We start from the raw sequence: 20,675 nt of genomic DNA on the forward strand, positions 1-20,675 counted from the left end.
ATACAAGTCATTCCCCAACTGACAACTGGTCAAAGGATGTGAACAAGCAATTTTCAGATGAAGAAATCAAAGCCATCAATAATCATATAAGCAAATGTCCTAAATCACTCTTGATTAGAGATATGCAAATTAAAACATCTCTAAGTTTAAGTTTAATTTTAATTTTAACAGCTCATACCTATCAAATTGGCCAATATGACAGTAAAGGAAAATGATAAATGTTGGAGGCAATTGTGGCAAACTTGTGATACTAAGACATTGTTGATGGATTTGGAAACTGATCCAACCATTCTGGAGGATAATTTGGACTATGCTCAGAGGGTTATAAAACAATGATCCTTTGACCCAATAGTACCCTTTTGATTCAATAATACCATTACTACATCTTGTGAAGATTAATTTAACTCTCCCCTGATTGTGAAAATGAAATTAATTAACTCTCCCCCTGATTGTGAAAATTGACTCCCCTTCCCATTTTTAGATTTAATCACCAAAAGTATAAACATGCTACTTACAATTGAGTGGGGAGATCTGCCCATTTTTAGATCTAATCACCAAAAGTGTAAAGATCCCACTTAATCATTTAGTGGAAAGGTCTGTGACCCACGTGTGCAATAGTGGGTGACAAATCAGAATCAACTGATTGCCTCCTGGGTATTCCTAAGCAAGACTTAAGACTAAATTTTCCATGTAAAAACTGGAGGAAGGCAAAGGAAGTGATGCAAAAGAAAGTGTCTTTAAAAGGAATTACAACTTTCTGTGAGAGACAATTCTTCATTCTTTGGAGTTGAGGCTGGAGAAGAATCTGCTGACTGGACATGAGACCCTGTTCCTGGTGAAGCTGTTTTTAAATCTCTTCCTTTGAACTGACATGTGGTGAGTGAAGAAGGCTGACTCCTTTCCTGGATTTTCTGAAGAGACTAGCCCCAGAGGAGAGACCTATCTTCTTGAGAGAGGCTCCCTGCATCCCCAGGTCCTTGTCTATAAGGGCTGATGCGTCTCAGGTTAAGGACTAAACTCCCCTGCCTGGTTTTCAGCCAGGGGTCGGAGAAAATTACTTAGTGCTTAGGCTAGATATCTTATCCTATCTTCTCTCTGATTTTCTTACTTCACTCTTTCTATATTTTGTAAATAAATTGTAAATAAATCTCTCTGGAATAAATTAAATTCCTGGCCTATTCTAAATATAATCTAGTTCAACCTTTTTATAAAATTAATCCCTTTTCCTCCTTACAGTCTATATTCCAAAGAAATCTAAAAAAGGTGGGGGGGGGGTTGATCTACCTGTACAAAAAGATTTATAGCAGCTCTTTTTAATGGTATGGAATTGCAAATTGAGTAGATGTCTATTGATTGGGGAATGGCTGAACAAATTGTGGTATATGATGCTGTAAGATTAAAAATTATATCCAATACTGCAAGTATAAGAATTTATTCATAATAAACTTGAAGTAAAGGAAACAAAAAACTGTGAGTTGAGAGAGAGATAACCTGCCCACAGTGGGGGTGGGGGGAGAAGAGTATGAAGGGGTGGAGTTCACAAAAAATTATTTACAAAATGTTAGGATGCAATGTGAGGAATTTAATTCAAAGAATTCTGTGAAAAGAAATTCTGGGGAATGTAGTCCTGGGGCACAAAACTCCATTTACACAATGGTAATGGAATACTATTTGCTGTAAGATTTGATGAAAAGGATGATTTCAGAAAGAGCTGAAAAGACCCACTTGAACTGAGGCAGAGTGAAATAAGCAGAAACAAGAGAACATTGTACACAATATGTATGATGATCAAATGTGAGACTTATCTACTAGGATTTATAAGAACTGTTGGCTAATCAAAGCATACTATTTTTTACTTTAGTTTATCTGCATTTTTATTTTGGAGTTTTGGTTTTATATGAGCATTTTCTTACACAATGAACAATATGGAAATATGGAAATGGGTTTTGCTTGATGTAACCCTGATCAAATTGTTTACCATCCCCTACATGGGGGAGGGAAGGAAGAAAGACAATTTGGATCTTATAACTTCAGAAAACATATATGGAAAATTATTTTTATGCACAATTGGAAAAATAAAATATCTTTTTTTAAAAAGTATTTTGTAAGTCTACTATCTCAGTTGATATTAAATTCTTATGGAATTATATCAAGTATCAAGTTTTTTTTCCTTTTTCAAATGAAATTAACCAATGCTGTATCTATTTTATTTGTTATTGTTTTTTCATAAAATCAACTCCTACTCTTATTTATTAGTTTAATGATTCTACTCCATTGAGTAGGTATGTTACTTCCAATCTGAGCAATTCAAATGCAAGTAAGGTTTGAGTATTACCTGTCACTACTCTCATCCTCTCCTCCTCATAATAGTTTTTTTCACAGCTCTTTAGGTGAGAGTATTTACCCCATTCTACCTCTCCCTTCCCTTTTCCCTCAGTTTGATCCTCTTTTTCAACCCCATTTTTTGTATATCATGTTATCACAATCAGCTTACTGATACCCTCCTTGTAATGACTCTGATGATCATAAAAAGTTTGAGTTTCAATTAGTTTCCATGTAGGAATATAAAGTTTGACCTTATTGAATCCCTTTCATTTTCTCTTTCTTGTTTACCTTTTTATGCTTTTTTTTGAGTCTTATATTTGAACATCAAAATTTCTATTTAGGTCTTGTCTTTTCATTAAAAAATGCTTGGAAATCTTCTATTTTATTAAATGGCCATTTTTTCTCCTGAAAGAATATATTCAGTTTTGTTGAGTAGGTGATTCTTGGTTGTAAACCTAGTCCCTTTGCCTTCTAGAATGTCATATGTCAAGCCTTCTAATCTTTTAATGTAGAAGCTTCTAAGTCCTATGTAATCTTGACTGCAGCTCCATGATATTTGAATTGTGTCCTTCTAACTTTGTAGTATTTTCTCCTTGACCTGGGAGTTCTTGAATTTGACTGTAACGTTCCTGGGAGTTGCCATTTGAGGATTTATTTCAGGAAGCAATTGGTAGATTCTTACAATTTCTGTTTTACCCTTTGTTCAAGAATATCAGGGCAGTTTTCTTTGATAATTTCTTTTAATATGATGTCTAGGTATTTTTTTTTATCATGACTTTCAGGTGGTCCAATAATTCTTAGATTGTTTCTCCTGAATCTATTTTTTTTGACAAATTGATTTCCCAATGAAATTGAATGTGAATTATTTTGTTTATTAAGATGTTAAGTTGTAAACTTAATTGTCTCTGTCTGGGTCAGGCTGGAAGGCTGGACTGGCTCAATTGGACTTGTTTTTTCCTTATAACAAAAGGGTTTATTTAAAAAGATTGAAATAGGGAAAGGAAGTAGGGCCAGGGAAATTTTCCCAACTCTAATTTCTAGTTATCCTCCCTCTAAGCTCATATGAGTCTTTCTTCTGGTCTTGAAGCTATCTAGTGCCCTGACCTTTCTATCTGTTACCCCCAAAAATGTTCTATCTAGCCTATTTAATGGCCTCTCCAAAATAGTTTGGTAGAGAAATATAGTTCAAGATGCTTCAATAAGGTAATGACAGAATGACAAAGTCATCCTCAAGGCTCTAGCCCAGAGGCTGAAGGTCTCCCTTGATAACAGACAGGGAGCTTTGCTAGAGACTGCAGTGTAGATCATGGGCTTGGAGCTTGGTTTCAATTTGGACTCTGACTCCTGGACTACTTCGTTGGTGAGTGAAAAGCTGACTCCTTTCCTAGTTTCTGAAAAGACTAGCTTCCATCTTGGAGGAGGCCATGTAGTTACTCACTACGAGCCTTCCTGGTTGAGAGCTAATTAATCTCTGCCTAGAACAAGCAGACCTGGAGCAAAATATTTAGGTTGATAGGATATATAACTTCTCTATCCCCCTCACATTTCTCTTCTCTATTTATAAATACTTGTAAATAAAATTCTAACTCGAGATATAATAAATATTGGTGACAACATAATTTCATAAAATTATTGTCCAACCATTAATCTTCACCTTTACAGTAGTGAAATAGATCCTCTCTGCCTATGTTTTAAGTTGCTTTCTATAGGAAAGTTGCTTCATTTCATCCCTTTTGTAGCAAAGGAAAATAAAATTTATGCAAGGAATGATTGACACAGGGCATGAGAATTCTCCCAGGGCTGTCAGGATTCTAAACTGTTAAAGAGACAGTTCCCCAACTGACACACTGGACCTGAGAGTGAAGCTTGAAAGGTGAAGATCTGATCTCTCCTGGACTCCCCTGGACAGCTAGCAAGCAGCCTCTTTTAATTCCACCATACAAGGTTGAGAGGACATATCCATACACTCTGGTGGACAGAGTGAAACTTGGAGAAACCCTCTTTTCTCTGAGACAACTGAGAACTCAGCTGGATCCCTGGACCTGAACCACCAAGTAATCTCTGTGTGTGAGAAATCTGTTGGACTTAACCTTAGGAAGCTTAGGTAGTTAGATTAGATTAAAGTATTTAGATAGTGGGTTTAATAACTGGGTTAATTATCAGATGTTAACCTTTTCCCCTCATTCCCAAAACTTTACCCTTATCTGTTAATAAATTCTATATTTATATGTTTATCCCTCTGTATTACTTTCTTTCCCCCTATCCAAATTATATTTACTTTTAACACTTTGTTTATTCTTTCATTCCAGTATTCAATTTGAAGCCTTATTTTAAGGTTGGTGGGAGAGGATTCTCAGAGTAGATCAAGTTCTCCATGCTTCTACTTCACCATCTTGGCTCTGCCTCCACAAAATACTTTACTCAAAACAATTCTGCAAGATAGGTAGGATAAATATTATCATTTCTTCTTTACAGATGAAGAAACTGAGGTTTGGAGTAGTTAAACAACTTAATTTCAAGGAAGGTCAAAGAATTTAAACTTTGTCCTATGAACTGGACAGAGAATGATTGAAAGTTTTTGATCAGTGACAGGACGAAATCGGTTTCTTAGGATGATTAATATGAGAGCAGTGTGGAGAATAGATCGAAAGGAGGAAAAGATGAAAAATACTAGAGTAATACTGTAACAATCTAAATAATTGGAAATAATAGCCTGGCTGTGACAGTATGATTTGGTAGATGACTAATTATGGGAATCAAAAGAGAAAGATTTCAAGCTGAGTGATTGAGGAAATGATAATCACATGTTCTGATAGATGTGGGGGTAATTGGAAGGTTTGTAGTCAGTCAGTAAAATTATTAAATGCTCACTATATGTCAGGAATTGTGCTAAGCAATGGAAAAATAAATACAGGCAAGAGGACAGTCTCTGTCCTCAAGGAATTTACATTCTAATAAGGGAACACAACCTAAAAAAGAAAACTTAAGAAAAAGTACATGGCATGGGGAAATGGTAGAGAAAGTCCAAAATGTAGCCTGAGGAGTAGAGAGTCTTGATTGGCTTGGCTGTCCTCCTTAGGCTGTGATTCTCAGAGGAACCATCCAATTAAATAAAGGGAGAAACATGATGAGAGTAGGATACTTCCAAAGTGTAAATTTTAAGACTGGAGTGAAGAGGTTTCTGAGGCATGGTACAGAAAGCCCATAATGTAGTGTGGAAAGGAATGAGAGGAGAGGCAGATTATGGAGGTAAAGATAACAAATATGGAAGGAATTGGAAACATTAAACTGAAAATGAAAGGTAAGCCTGGAGATAAATATCTGGGTATCATCAACTAAAATCTTAGCTTAAATCATAAATGAATGAGTTCTCTGAAGGAGAAATAGTGAAAAAAAAATGAGTAGAGGACCTGATAAAAGTCACTAGGTTGTATTTTAACCAGTTTTGGACTCGAGGGTAATTGAGGACTGTAGCCCAGATGTAGGCCTCAGTGCTATAGGATGCTGACAACATAATCTAACTGCTCTCTCTCAGGATGATATAAACTAGAATGTGGTTTATTTCATCAAATACAGGAGGGGATACCAAATTCTTATCTCATCCCCCCAGTCTGACCTGCAAAAGGTCTCTTTGGTCCCAATGAAGTTGGGCTAAACTCATGCACTCTCTATTTGCCTAAAATATTTCTAACTAGCTAGCCACTATAAACAGGAACACAATTCAGTTTGTCAGATACGATAGCTTAGAGCTAGAGGCCTGAGCCCAGATGGTATGGCTCTATTTAGGCTAGATATTTTCAGGTCCTTGCAGCTTACGCACAACAGATGATCCAGATGTAAATTGATGTCACCAGTTTCAGAATCAAAGAAAGACTCTGGATATCAGGAACCTCCAAATCTGTCAGATACTTTGGCTATCTCCTATAATACGATCCAAAATGGCCATAGGAAGTAAGCTTCTGCACTGCCCAGTGTCCAAAGATCAATGGACCCCTACAGAATCCAAATGTCTCTTTTTATACACTTCTCCCATTCCAGAATGGGAGCCCATATTGTTCCAGGTGTGTGCCAAGCTGCTTTTCCAAAGTTCTTGCATGCTCAAACCTGTAGGATTCCAGGAAGAGTCTCTGGGCTGAGCCACAGAGGCCCAGCTCTGACAAAGGAAGATAAAAAATAACCAAGAATGCATGGATTAGGAATCAGGTGTGAGGTGAGTAGGAAGGAAAAGAATAAAGAAAAAAGATCTTTAAAGGCACAATGGATCTCCATAACAGGAGTGATCCATGTGGCCAGCAGGCAGGTGAGAGAGAGAGAGAAAAGGAAAAGAGAAAGAGAGGCATCCTTCCTGACTATTTATTAAGATAATGATGTAAGAGATAGGTAATGCATATAGTGGATTTATATTGGCTTGACAAATCAGTGACGTACAAGCTAGAGGCGTGGTAAGTTCAGCCAGCTCTTTTCAAACTCCCAGAACAAAGACCGCATGGCCTGCTCATAAATCATGCATTGGAATGCTGTCTGACCAGATCAGAGCTGGGTCTCTGTGGCTCAGCCCAGAGATTCTTCCTGGAATCCTACAAAACCCCTTGCAAATCTTCATTCCCTCTATTCTATTCTACTAATAGTCAGGGGGAAAGTGGTGGAAAGCTTATGGTTGTACAAGGTATTAAAAATATTTTCTTTAATGAAATTATTTATACTGCTTTCTTTCTTTGGGGAGGCATATATCTTGGGAAATTAATTGTTCTAACTTTGACATTTTTCTTCAAAAAGTCTTTTTGTTGATTGTGATTGTTGCTGTGATGGTGATGAATAAAAAATATGTTTAATATATCTCCTTAGCATGTTCCACAACTCTTAATGCAGTTTTAATCCTTAAGGGCTTAAAAAAAGTCTTAGTGCAACTAAAAAAAAAAATCTTAGCTTTCTTTTTAGAATTACTACTTTGTATTTGTTCCAAGGAAGAAGAATGGTAGTGGGTAGGCATTGGGGGTTAAATGATTTGCACAAGGGTCACATAGCTAAAAAGTTTCTGAGGTCATATTTGAATCCGGGACCTCCCATCTCTAGGTCTGGCTCTCAATCCACTGAACCATCTAGCAGTTTTTTAATGAATTTTTAATGTTATTATGTTTTCTCTTTTGATGCATATATATTAAGTAATGATTTCATATCATTATCTATGATGCTTTAAAGAATAATTTAGTCTCACTGTTTATCTCTTAGACATATTAAATTTTAATGTTGCCTTGTGTGAGATCACAATTATCAACCCTAATTTTTAAAAAATTTACCTGACATAATAAAAAGGCTCAGCTCCTTCATTTTAATTCTTTATGAATCCTTATATTTCAGTTTATTTATTATGATGACATATTGTTGTCTGTCTACTATGCTACCCTCCTCCATTTTATGAATGAGTTCATTTCATTTACATTCATGATTATGATTTTTAATTGTATATTTTTTTCCATCAAATCTTCTTTTCCTTGGAAGGAGAAAAAACCTGTTAAAAATAGAAGGTAAAAAAACTTGACCCAAGTAGTGTATCCTTTTGTGAGAATTTAATAAATTGTACCCCTCTCATTCTATTTAAAACCCACTTGCATCAATATCAGCCCCTCCCTTTGATCAAGTAAGCATGCCATACTATGGGAAGACACCAAAGGTCTCATGGCTCACTGGCTCCAAGAAGAGGCTGGCCCCAAGTCCTGCATTACTCCTTATTTCCAGAACATTTGGCTCTGACCCAGAATGAGGTCGTCTGTCCAACCAGAGAGATGCAGAAGGAGTGATATCATTGGCCTTATGAGGAGCTAACTTTCTTTCAGACTAGAGACTCTTGTGAGAAGAGCAGTGAAGTGCAAATGGCTAGTAATTAATGTGGCCAGGTGATCATGTGATTTCTCTCTCTCTCTCTCTAACCTTTACTAATAAATAATTATAAATTAATATAGTCTCCAGAGAATTTTAATCATACACTTTGAAAACTAGAGCAAATCATATTCAATGAGTCCATATAATAATAAGAAACATTAGAACAAAGCCAAAAGCGTTTAAAAAAAAAGAAGGAATCAAGACTAAGGAAAGGCAATTTAAGAATCACTAAAGGTGAAGTTAGGTGACTCAGTGATTTGAGAGCCATTGTCTATCCTTGATGCTCTTCTTCCTTGGAACTAATATACAGTATTGATTTTAAATCAGAAGGTAAGGATTTTTACAAAAAAGTAAAAAGAAAAGAATCATTGAATTGCCTAAAAGAGATGACTTCTCTTTGCTCCCTTTACTTTTATTTCCAAGGAAGCTGGTGGTGATGAACTTCTGTCCTTAGTCTCCCCTATTGAGGTGCAGGACAATATGACTTTTGGAGGTGATTTTGATCTTTGATTTTTGTGCCTAACTTGCCAAAGGCAAGTAAAATCTCATGACCAGGCCTCCTCATATGACTTCATCCCATAATCATTGGATAAAATAATCTAGGAGCGGCTGAGAGTTATTAGCCCATCTTCTCATTATTAATATCCTTTGATATTTGGGGGTAGGTTGAATAATGAACTGTCAGAGAGACATCGGCTGTATTTAAGACAACCCTAAACCTTATATCATGGTTTCTGATTATCAAGAGAATAATTGACCATTAATTTGTTGGTTATTGGTTAGTCTAATTAATAAATTTATTTTTAATATTCAGAATGCTGTTTCTTGGAATTTTTACTTGTTACAATATTTACCAGTACTTGTGTGGTTATAATCATTATGTATACCATTTCCTTTTTCTTTTTCTGTACCAGTTAATACAAGTTTTTCAATACTTCTCTGTATTCATTACATTTGGCACAATAATATTCCATAACATTCATGTACCACAATTTGTTTAGTCATTACCCAGTTGATGGCTATCTAATTTGTTCCCAATTCTCTGCCACAACAAAAAAGTCTGGCTATATGTATTTTGATGTATATTTCTTCTTATCAATGACCTCCATGGGGTATATAGGTCTACTAGTGGAATCTCTGGGTCAAATTTAAAAAATTTTGTCGCTTTATTTACATGATTCCTGTGAATTTTAAAATCTCCATCTTGCTTGGTCTAGCACCCAGGATTGTGCACACCCACACTACACAGGCATGTGCTAGTCAATGACAAATAAGAAATAACTAACTGTCCACCTGGTCTGTCCTAAGCCAAGCTTGAGCCACCATTGGCACTTGTGAGGCACAGGAAGTGAGATAGAAAACAGCCTCTGGAATTCGCTCACTTCCCGTGGACAGGGCTAGGCACCAGTTCGTGCTAGGAGCTTGAGCAGGGAGGAGGCCCGCAGACAGCTTTCCTTCAGATCGGTCAAGTGAGTCAAGGACTGATTCTTCTTTCTATCTTGGCCTTCGGGCCTAAACTCCCTCTGGCTCTGCCAGAAAGTTGAGTTAATCTTTTCCCTTTCCTCCTCTCTTCTTCTCTCCCTCTCCTTCTTTCTTACTCCTGTTGTGATTAAACCACTATAAACTCCATTCTGACTTGAGTGTTTCATTTTAGGAATTTTATAGGTAAATTCCTTGGCGACCAAAAATTAATATTATAACATCTTTAAAGGTGATTTTCACAATCACATTCCATATTGCAAAAATAGTTGTACCATTTTACAACTTTACCTAATGCACCTATCTTCAAACAAGCCCTCAACATTGACAATTGCCATCTTTTGTCATAATTTTGCAGATTATGAGGTGAAATTTTGTGGTTGTTTTGTTGATTTATATTTCTCTTATGGGAAAGAGAATTTAAATTCCTTTTGTTTATTTTAACTTGATCAATCAAGAACTTGGAGTCCCCTGCTTTTCACAGTTAGTTAGTCACTAACACTTAGAAAGAATCTTTTACTAGAAAACTTCATACCCTAAAAGACCATAAGCACTGCCCCTTCCTCCCCTCCCCCCCTAGTGCTAGGCAAATTGGGAGACTGTGATTGATTCCTGAGAATTGACAAGGAGAGCTGATGGGTGGAGAAAACTTCATATAATCGGGAGCCTGTGGGATGGGGGGTCTTTTATGGTCTTTTGCCTCATGAACATGAGCTCTGGTGAGATTCTTTGCTGTCTTTTGGCTCCTCACAGCCAACAGTGAAACAGTGAACAGTGTCTGAATATTTCTTGAAATATAATACTATGTGTAGTGAAGCTAAAGTCTCATATTAACAAGTGTCAATTCACCATTTGACCAATTTGTCTAATACATGTTTTATAAATAGTTAATTGAGGAGGTTGGGCTTTTCTCTCAGGAGGAAACTCATATGACAGAGTCAAACTTGAGGTCTTCACCTTCAAGCTAACTAAACTGGGGGGGTCATCAGATCTCACCAGGCTAGTTTGGGGGTTTCTAGATTCCACATCAACAGCAGATTATTTTAGTAGTTGTCTGGAAGATACATTAGGATGAGGAAAGACTAAGAGATGAGTCTACATGAGAAGAAATGAGAAATACATAGAGGAGCAATGTGAGTGATATTATAGGGTAATATATGTCTGAGTGATGTTATAGACTGTGCATCTAAGCAGGATAGGGAAGATCAAGAACAAGTTTCCTATGAAAAAATGGTGGTGAGGATGGTAGTAAGTTTGGAGAAAGAATGGCTTGGCTTTTTGGTGGGGGAGGGGAACTTCTTTTTCAGAAATGTTGACTATGACAAGATGATGAGCCAGCACAATTTCTTAATTCTAGAAATGAAGAAACTAAATCTAAGAGAAATGAACCAACTCTCTCCCAAACCAAACAGCTAGTTAGTTGCAGAAACAGAATTAGAACCTGTGCCCTTTAACTCCTTTTAACTACTTCAAATTGACTTAATTTTAGATCTCTGAAATCCATAGCCTCAAGAAATACCCAACACAGTATGATTTCACTAGGAAATTTTGATAAATATTGCTAGAACATTGTTCTCATCAGCTAACTAGTAGTATTAATTGAATATGTATTGATTAATGTATAAATGGAGATTTTGAGCCTTTGGACTTCATCCCCCAGAAGTACCTTAGTATTTCCCAAAATTCCCTTTTCCTGCATCCCCGCATTTTGCGTGATTGTATTTAAGTGGCTGTAACTCCTCCCTCTTCCTCTCTTGGACCTGCTACCAGGCTGAAGTCAGGCAGTTCTTTTGTTTTAGTTATTATTAATAAAATTATATAAGATATAATATTTAGTTATTGATTATTAATTTAAAAACTCATAGTTTGGCTTATCACAAAGCAATTACAAATTCTCAAAAAACTTTTGAGCAGATAGCCTTACAGTAAAGAACTTAAATACAATCACACAAAATGCAGGGATGCAGAAAAAAAGGAATTTGGGGAAATACTAAGGGACTTATGGGGGATGACGTCCAAAGGCTCAAAATCTCCATTTATACATTAATTGAACCTGATACCTCACTAAGCACCCATAGATGTTCAATGTTGCCATCTGGCCTTGGGTTCTCACAAGTGGTTGTTTTTGTTTTTGTTTTTCACTTTTATATAATAAAATGCTTCTCAATTATAGCTTGTCTTCTGACTGTAGTTGTTAATTCAAGTTTTAGGCAAAGGTGAAAATGCCTAAGACAAACAATGAATTTGATTATTCTTAGCATTAGCCTTTCCCCAAGTTCCTCAGACAGTAATAGCATGTCCACTGAGACACCTACTGGTAGAATGTGCCCTGGGATTTGAAAACAAAAACAAAACACAGAAATACCTTCAAGATGGAGACCAGAGCCCAAGTCACACCTGCCTGGACACAATGTTTTATACCAAGATTCCCTTAATGTGCACTTCTTTTTACTTTTCTCAGGTATTTTTGCATCTATAATATTGTCCATTTAGCAAACCAGGGAATCTGAAAGTGGTAAAAAAGAAAAAAAATTTCTAAATTGTTGATCAAGTGATTTTTCATTAGAATATAGTATTGTTGTTTTCCTTATTATCTCAATGATCTCTTTTCAATATAATGAGCATGCATATCATTATAGGACACAGAATCCTTGTGTGTATGTGTGTGTGTGTGTGTAAAATGAGGACTTTGAACTAGTGGACTTCTAAAGCTCCAAGATTTAGATTTTTGTGTTCATTCTCCAACCCATCTCCCACCTAAAACACAAATGCAATTTTGTACCTAAAAATATATTTCATATAGTTGATGAATTTTCATTGAAGAAAATGCAAATGTCAACCACATACTACAAATTCTAAGTAATATGTTGTTGTAGGTTGAATTACTGTTGTTTTTCCCTGGAAAAATACGTCCCTTAGAAATAAAATTACTATTTCAAATAAGATCTTAAATTAAAAAATATATATTTAACCAATTACATGTAATAACAATTTTCTATATACACTTCTTGAAGTTATAAAATCCAAATTGTCTACCTCCCTTCCCCTAGATGGCAAACAATATGATATGAGTTATACATGTATTATCACACGAAATCAATTTCTATATTGTTCATTGTTGTAAGAGACTACTCACATAAAACCAAAACTCCATAAAACAAAAACAAATAAACTAAAGTGGAAAATTGTATGCTTTAATCTGCATTCTGACTCCAACAGTTCTTTCTCTGGAGGTGGATAGCATTCTTTCTCATAAGAACTTCAGAACTGTCCTGAATCACTGCCTTTATGAGGGTTACTAAGTCTTTCACAGCTGACCATTCCATAACATTGCTGTTACTGTGCACAATGTGCTTCTGGTTCTGCTTATTTTACTCTGCATCAGTTCATGCAGGTCTTTCCAGCTTTTTCTGAAATCATCCTGTTTATCATTCCTTATAACATAATAGTATTCCATTACCATCATAAATCACAATTTGCTCAGCCATTCCTCAATTGATGGATATTCCTTCAATTTCCAATTATTTGCTACCACAAAAAGAACAGCTATAAATATTTTGTATAAGTAGGCCCTTTCCCTTTTTTTTGGATCTCTTTAGGATATAGATCTAGTATTACTGAATGAGTTCTATGGCCCTTTGGACACAGTTCCAAATTACCATCCAGAATGGTTGGATCAGTTCACAACTCTGCCAACAATGCATTAACATCCCAGTTTTGCCACAATTACCTCTAACATTTCCACTTTACTGTGTAAGATTTAAATTAATGTCCAATAACTCCAAGTATTAATTTTATAAAGTTTATTAACAAATCACTTGAAGTAGAAGGAAAAAAAAGGAAATAGAAGTATAAAAACCTAACTATCTAACAAAGTTAAAACCATGTAAGTAAGTTCTCCTTGCCTGTTCAAAAAGTACACTCCAACAAGCAGCCACAGATCAGGAGGAAGACAGTAATAGGCGGGGCTACACAAAATTTATATCCTCCCTACATCAGCACATAAAGTGAGAAGGAAAGTGGGATGCTGGGAATTGAAGTTTTAGGGTTCAGATCCCAATTACACAATCCCGCCCCCCGTGATTCCCATGGGAAATTAGCATGTAGAAATCTCCCAGATTTACATGCCATGGAATAAGTACACATAACCAACTTATATCTCTAAACATCTTCAACTAGAGGTACATAGAATATTATACTTTCTAAGGGGAAATTACAATAATTTGGAGATAAGAGTGAAATAAAAGAGAAAGAGAACAAAACCAATGATTGCTAGGCATATTGGCAAAAACCCAGGTAGGGGCCCTTTGGCATAAGAGTGTACATTCAAAATAAATGCATTCAACCCCATACAGTTCAATTTCACTACATCCCAAAGTTCATTCTGGATCTTTTGATACAGTGTGAGGTTTCTGTATCTCCATGGTGCCTCCTCCAAAAAGTTCACTTTCTTGGGACAAGTATCAAGTTTCTTATCCTAAAATTACTCTCAAAAAGAAAAAAATTGTATAAATCTAGAATCATATGACAATAATACAATACCCCCCTGAGAAGGGTGTAGACACAAACACATGGAGTTATGAGGTATGTGAATCAATTCTTAAAAGGAAGTCAAAAACATTTAAAAAAAAGAAAAAGAAAAAAAGTCAAAATTAAATAGTATATAAAAATTCTGAGTAAGCAAGAATAAGCCCATAACAGGTCCTAGAATCAGGACCCAATAAAGTGATTTATGTGCCACAAGTCTGTAGGACCATTGCAGCAATATACACTTGCCCAATCAATAGCCAGGACTACAGAAAAATGACACACTATGAAAAGTAATAAAAAGGACTAGATTTTTGCAGCAAATGGGAAATATAATTCCCTGGTCTGATTTTACCTTTGCCCTCAGGGATAGGGGAACCAATATTCTTGCCAAACTGAGGGACTTTGTCTGAATCTGGCACAGAGAAATTCTATGTCTGACATTGTCAAACAGCTGCTTCCTTGAACCCCCAAACAAGTCCTCTGTCTTGGTGCAGATTCTCATCAATTCCATTGGGATTGGTTGGTTTCTTTGATCTTGTGCTTCTTAGCACTGTATAATGGTTCTATTGTGATCCCTTCTCCTGGAATTAGATACAATCATTAATCAAAGTCCCATAATATTTAACAATCAATGGCAGGTTTCCATAGTCTAAAGCTTTGGGGTATATATTAATACTAGGGCTAATGGATATTGTAAACTTATATTTGTGTAAAATTTTAAAAAAACTATTAATACTGGCAAAGTGCTTCAAGTACAAAAAGTAAGAGAAAAAAAGAAAATTCAAGTATTCTATTGCACATATAAGGAAAAAGAACAATAAAATTAAAAAATCCACAGTGTGAGTGCAAATGATTTTTACCAGGTAACAGCTTTTCAAAACTGATGTACATATAAGAAGTACCCAAACTCCCCAAACCACAATTCTCCAAAGGTTACTGATACAAGTTGTAATCAGTTTGACAGAGTAAATTCATCATTTATGTGACAATTAGCAAAGGCAAAAAGGCACAAAAGGCTGTATAGCCAATATGTGACCTCGATGGATCTGGTGACAAACCCAGTATCCATAAGGACTTATGACTAAGACATGAAAAGAATTTGCCCAACTTGTCTATGGGCTTTTACAATGGTATTATCTCTAGTCCAGGTATAGGACAGTACAAATAAAGATAGTAGGACTTCCAAATAAAAACAGTGTAACAGAACATATAGCTAATAGCCAAAACACAGTAACTTAAAGTGACATAATGTAAAAGAATATATTAGATTAGATCAATATGTGAACTTAAATAAAATGAAATCTTAAAACAAATAATCAGCTAATACAATAAGTGTGACAAGATACAATCACTCAGTGTCAGTAGAAGGTACTCTCTTTACATGAGAGCAATGAATCCAGGCCTGATGGTAACGTACTTTAGAACAACTACAAGGGATGGCTTTTTAAATCATTTGCCATTGGTGTATAAAGCAATAGTGAAATAATTTCATTTTTCATATTGACAACTAAATGTACAGTATACTTTTAGCAGCATTTAAAAATATTTTCATTAGAAATTAATTTTAATAATAATCATACCTTTCAGGAAAAAAAGAAAAGAAAGATCTCTTTAAAGATTAGAAAATCTCTTTAAAGTTGGTTCTGATATGTCACATTTGCTATGAAAATATAGTTTGCTTAAAAATACCAAAATAGTAGCACAGTTAGGATAATACATAAAAAGTAAATAATACCAAGTTGAAAAAATATAGAAGTTAAAAGAACACAGGGCAATGAAATTCATAAGTCTGGCAATAAAACAAAATAATTTTAATGGAAGGAAAAAGTTAAGACATTATAAACATGCTTTAAAAAATGCCAGATAGTAATAAAACAAATTCCAGTCTAATATGTTATTATGAAACAAAACAATCTCCCCACATACTTTTCTGACCTTATAAGAACCTGAGATACTTAACCTGAACTTACTTAAGAACTTTGCTTTTAATGAAAAAATTTTTTTCAAAATGCTTGCTTAAGCATATATCAATGAAAAAGTATCAAATAAATCCACAAAGCCATAATATTTGAATGCTTAGAGCATGCAAAATTGAAATATCTATGAAACTTAACATAAAGGACAACAGGACAAAATTAACTTTGTTAATAGTTAAATCATATTATTATTAGGGTGCATAATATTTCAATAGCAAATAATAATTAAAAGGTAGGAGACATGATGATTACTGCTTACCTTGTCTTTTTGTTTTGACTTCTGACACTTATATAACTTTAAGCATTACAAAGCACATTTCTGCAAAATATTTCTGAATAGTCTTTCTTGGACCAAGGTTTTAATACTTTAAATTATCATATAAAAGACAAATAATTTACAAAGATATAGTGAACTAGGCTGTACATTATTTCCAAAACAAATAGCTCTCTTTCTTCCCATTACTATTCAGAAAGGTAAATATACAGGGGAAAGAGCTTTGTCTCTTAAGTTCAGTATAGACTATTTCTAGTATAATTTCACAAGTTTTACATAATTACAAATTATCCTATAAACTAATACTACATTGTAAACTTTGTAAGAGTGATCTAATTTCCTCACTAACCATTTTTTTGGAATTTATCTAATATAGAAAATCTCTCAGCAGAAAAGCAGTAAATTGAAATAGGACATTTCATATTATGGGGCAACTATTTCCAGTTTGGCCAAGGTCAAAAGATTTTAAAAGGTGTAGTCTGATATTAGGCTTTAATCTATCCAAGTCATCTCACTAAAAAGCACATTTAACTTTGACTCAAATCTGGTTATTCTAATGGCAACATTTAAAATCTCAGAATACTAGTGAGGCTTTCCATTTGCCAGTCTTTTGCACAAGCATGTTGCTGTTCTCAGTTTGGTTTTTATTATTTTTCTCTGGAGGCCATGTTTTCTTGCACTCATAGACCCACACACATAAACACACATGACATAAATTACACTCTACAAAGTTCTGACTTGGAAAAAACACAGGACTATTAAATAGTCCACTCTTTAATTAAGGAAAAGGGTATTATGTTAAACTAGGCCTCCATGAAGAGCTGTGGGCCACACGCCCACATAGTTCTGTGGGTTTTAAAATTAATAATCAGTAACTTAAGTATTATATTTTAAAAGTTTTATTAATAATAACTAAAGCAAAAGAACTGCCTGAACTGAGCCCAGTCGCAGGTCAAAAAGAGGAAGAGGGAGGAGTTATAGCCACTAAAAACAGAATCATGCAAAACATGAGGATGCAAGAAAAGGGAAAAGGATTCTAGGTAATACAGAAAAGAACTTGGGGTAATATAGTTTTGCTTAGGGGTTCAAGGATTTCTAAATATACAGTTCCAAGGATTGAAACTCCGGTTACTCTGGTCACTGACCCCTGGGAACACCTACTGCATTAGATTGGGCAATTCCAAGGAGCCGTTAAAGTTGGGAAGCTTAAATGCCTTTCTAGGGGAACATGGGGACTGAGGATGAGAGGGATAGTTGATTGGATTTACAATGGTAATAAAGGAAAATGAGTTCTAGATAGGAATAACAGTGAGGGGTTGATGCTTTACAATGGACACAAAAGAGAAAGACCCAGTCAAGGGCTGGGCCACCTTGGTAAAGGACTTTGGCTTAAGGCAGCGATGAGCTTGGTGTGTCAAAATTTGCCAAAAAACTGAGCATAACTCGGGTGTTGTGTCATTTTGAAAAAAAAACCAACACATAATTTCATGATATTTATAGTTTAAATAACAATAATGTATAATTGTAATATATAACTGTATTTAATAAACCAAAAACTAATTATTTAACTTACTTGTTTAGTGACTTCTTTGTTCATCTGTCAGTCGTTTCTTTTGTTGGTCTTGATATTATTTAAGTTGTGTGGGGTGCTGTTAAGTGAGGGGGAGTGGGGATTCTTTAACCTACCTGCCTATTATTTTTTGTTGCTGAATTTCATTGGCTAAATCTTCAAATGAAGGTTGGCATTTTGTACACTTCAAGCCCAAGCAAATGCTACTAACTTCATCTGTCAATCTGTTTCTTTTGTTAGTTTTGATATTATTTAACACTGAGAATACGGTCTCACAAAAGTACGTAGAGGGAAAAATTGTGAGTAAAGCCATTGCTATATTTTTCAGGGTGCCAAAAGTGTTTGGTAATGGTTTTCAGGCACTCCTCCTTTGCATGTGGGCCAGAGCCCTGCCCAGGCTTCCACAGGCCCAGCCCTGCCCCTCCCTGCCCCAGCCAGCTAGTCCAGGGGCACTGCGAGAGCAACAGCTGCCTCCTGCCAGCCTGCCTGCTCACTGCACTCCTTCCTCCCTCATGTGCTCCTCCTCTCTACCCCCGTGGGAGCCTGGGAGCCCCCTGTGCCCCAGCCACCTGGCGTGCACCTCCTGCTGCTTGCCCCAGGCTGCGCCAGCCATGGCCATGGAGCTCCCTGTGTGGTTCCTGGGTCCCAAGGCTTGCTGAGCCCACATGTGGCCGTGTATCATTGAAAATGGCTACATGTGACTTCCAGTCAAGATGGTGGCTTAGAAGCAGAAAAAGTTCAGACCTCTGAAAACCCTTCCTTACTGATCACAAACTGAATGATCCTAGGGGACTGAAATTCAAACTTAGCAACAGGACAGAACTGGGGAACCCTCCTTCTGGACTCAAATCAAAAGGTACGCTCCCCCAAAAGCCGGAATCCTAGAACACTCAGGTCTAACAGGAAGGCAGAAGGAAGGTCCCAGGACCCCTCCTCCCAACCCAGAGCTCTGAGCCTGCAGCAGCAGCGGCGGGAACCTCAGGGCCTACAAAGGTGTTGTTTTGAAGGGCGTACCTTGAAAGCAACCTGGGCCAGTCTTGGGACATCCAAAACAGATGGCAGGGAAGCAGCCTGAGTAAGAAGGAGAGAGCCTGTAGCCCCGTGGCTGGGTCCTTCCATCCGAGTCTCACCAGAGGTTTTTGCCCCAGGGCACATCCAGACCAACCCAGCTGAACCTAATTCCATCTGGAGCCCTCAGAGCTCAAGGAGGCCAGGACCACTCCCCCCTCTAGAGTGCAGGGCCCTCTAAAAGGACAGGAACCTCAGAGCTGGCAAAGGCACTGAGGTACCTTGCAGACAGTTCTGTGCCAGGCTTGGAGCATGGAAGTAAGGCAGCAGAGAAGCAACTGGCAGGAAGGGGAGGGCAGACCCTGGGCTTCCCCGGGAAGAAAGGGCAGCTGAGGAGAACGGACAATTTGCCTGGGGCTAAAGCCTCGGACCATCAGACAGATACACTAAGAGCCCATCCTCCTCACTCAGATTTCTAACTGGAAAGGGGAAGAAAAACCATAGAGATGGAAAACAGTACAGAAGTGCAAAAGCCTCCAAACACCAAGAAAAACAAGAAGAAGGGGGTGACTTTGGACACATTTTATGGAGCAAAATTACAAAATAGAGAAGAGATAGAAGAGGAAACACAAACAAATGCTCCAAAACCTTTCAAAGGAAATGGAAATTCTCCACAAACTCTTAAAGACTTCAAATCCGAAATTATTAAAAAGATGGAAGCCTTCTGGCAGGAAAAATGGGAAACAATGCAAAAGGAACTCAGCAATCTGAGAGACCAAAATATGCAAATGCAGAAATAGCTCGAAGCCTCAAAAAACAGGTCAGACCAAACTGAAAAGGAAAACCAGTCTTTAAAGGTCAGAATCAGGCAACTGGAAGACAATAATCTTGCAAAAGAGCAAGAATTAATAAAGCAAAGTCAAAAGACTAAAGAATTAGAAGACAACATAAAATATCTCACTGACAAGGTGACAGACCTGGAAAACAGAGGAAGGAGAGACAATCTGAGAATCATTGGTCTACCAGAAAAGCCAGGAATAAACAATAATCTTGATATCATAATACATGATATTATCAAAGAAAACTGCCCAGAGATTCTAGAACAAGGGGAAAAAATATGCCTTGAAAGAGTCCACAGAACACTCTATACACTAAATCCCCAAAATACAACTCCTAGGAATGTAATTGCCAAATTCCAAAGCTTCCAAGCAAAATAAAAAATCTTACAAGAAGCCAGAAAAAGACAATTTAAATATAAAGGAACACCAATCAGGGTCACACAGGACCTAGCAATTTCCACTCTGAACGACCATAAAGCATGGAACATGATATTCAGAAAAGGAAGAGAGCTGGGTCTTCAACCAAGAATCAGCTATCCATCAAAACTGACTATATACTTCCAGGGGAAAGTATGGGAATTCAACAAAATACAAGATTTCCAAGCATTTGTAAAGAAAAGACCAGAGCTCTGTGGAAAGTTTGATATCCAAACACAAAGACCAAGAGAAACATGAAAAGGTAAATATGAAGGAAAGGGAAAATGAGAAAAATGTTATCTTTTTCTTTTATTCAAACTCTCTTCTATAAGGACTGCATTTATATCAATTTATATATATTAATATGTGGGGGAAAT

At 36.4% G+C, this 20,675-nt stretch overlaps 1 protein-coding gene across 3 annotated transcripts in view; it reads left to right on the top strand.

The window, feature by feature from the left end:
- Positions 1-4,057: 4,057 nt before the first annotated feature.
- LOC103092330 (uncharacterized) overlaps positions 4,058-20,675 on the top strand; it is a 39,860-nt gene continuing 23,242 nt past the window's right edge. The window contains exons 1-2 of one of the 3 annotated variants that reach the window (XM_007486592.3): positions 4,058-4,429; positions 4,635-4,768. The gene's annotated coding sequence lies outside the window, so the exon portion shown is untranslated. The remainder of the gene's footprint in view (positions 4,430-4,634; positions 4,769-20,675) is intronic. The other 2 variants (XM_007486593.3, XM_007486594.3) reach the window with 2 other exon arrangements.

This window comes from Monodelphis domestica, chromosome 3, assembly GCF_027887165.1.
Source record: "Monodelphis domestica isolate mMonDom1 chromosome 3, mMonDom1.pri, whole genome shotgun sequence".
NCBI classification, from domain to species: Eukaryota; Metazoa; Chordata; class Mammalia; order Didelphimorphia; family Didelphidae; genus Monodelphis; species Monodelphis domestica.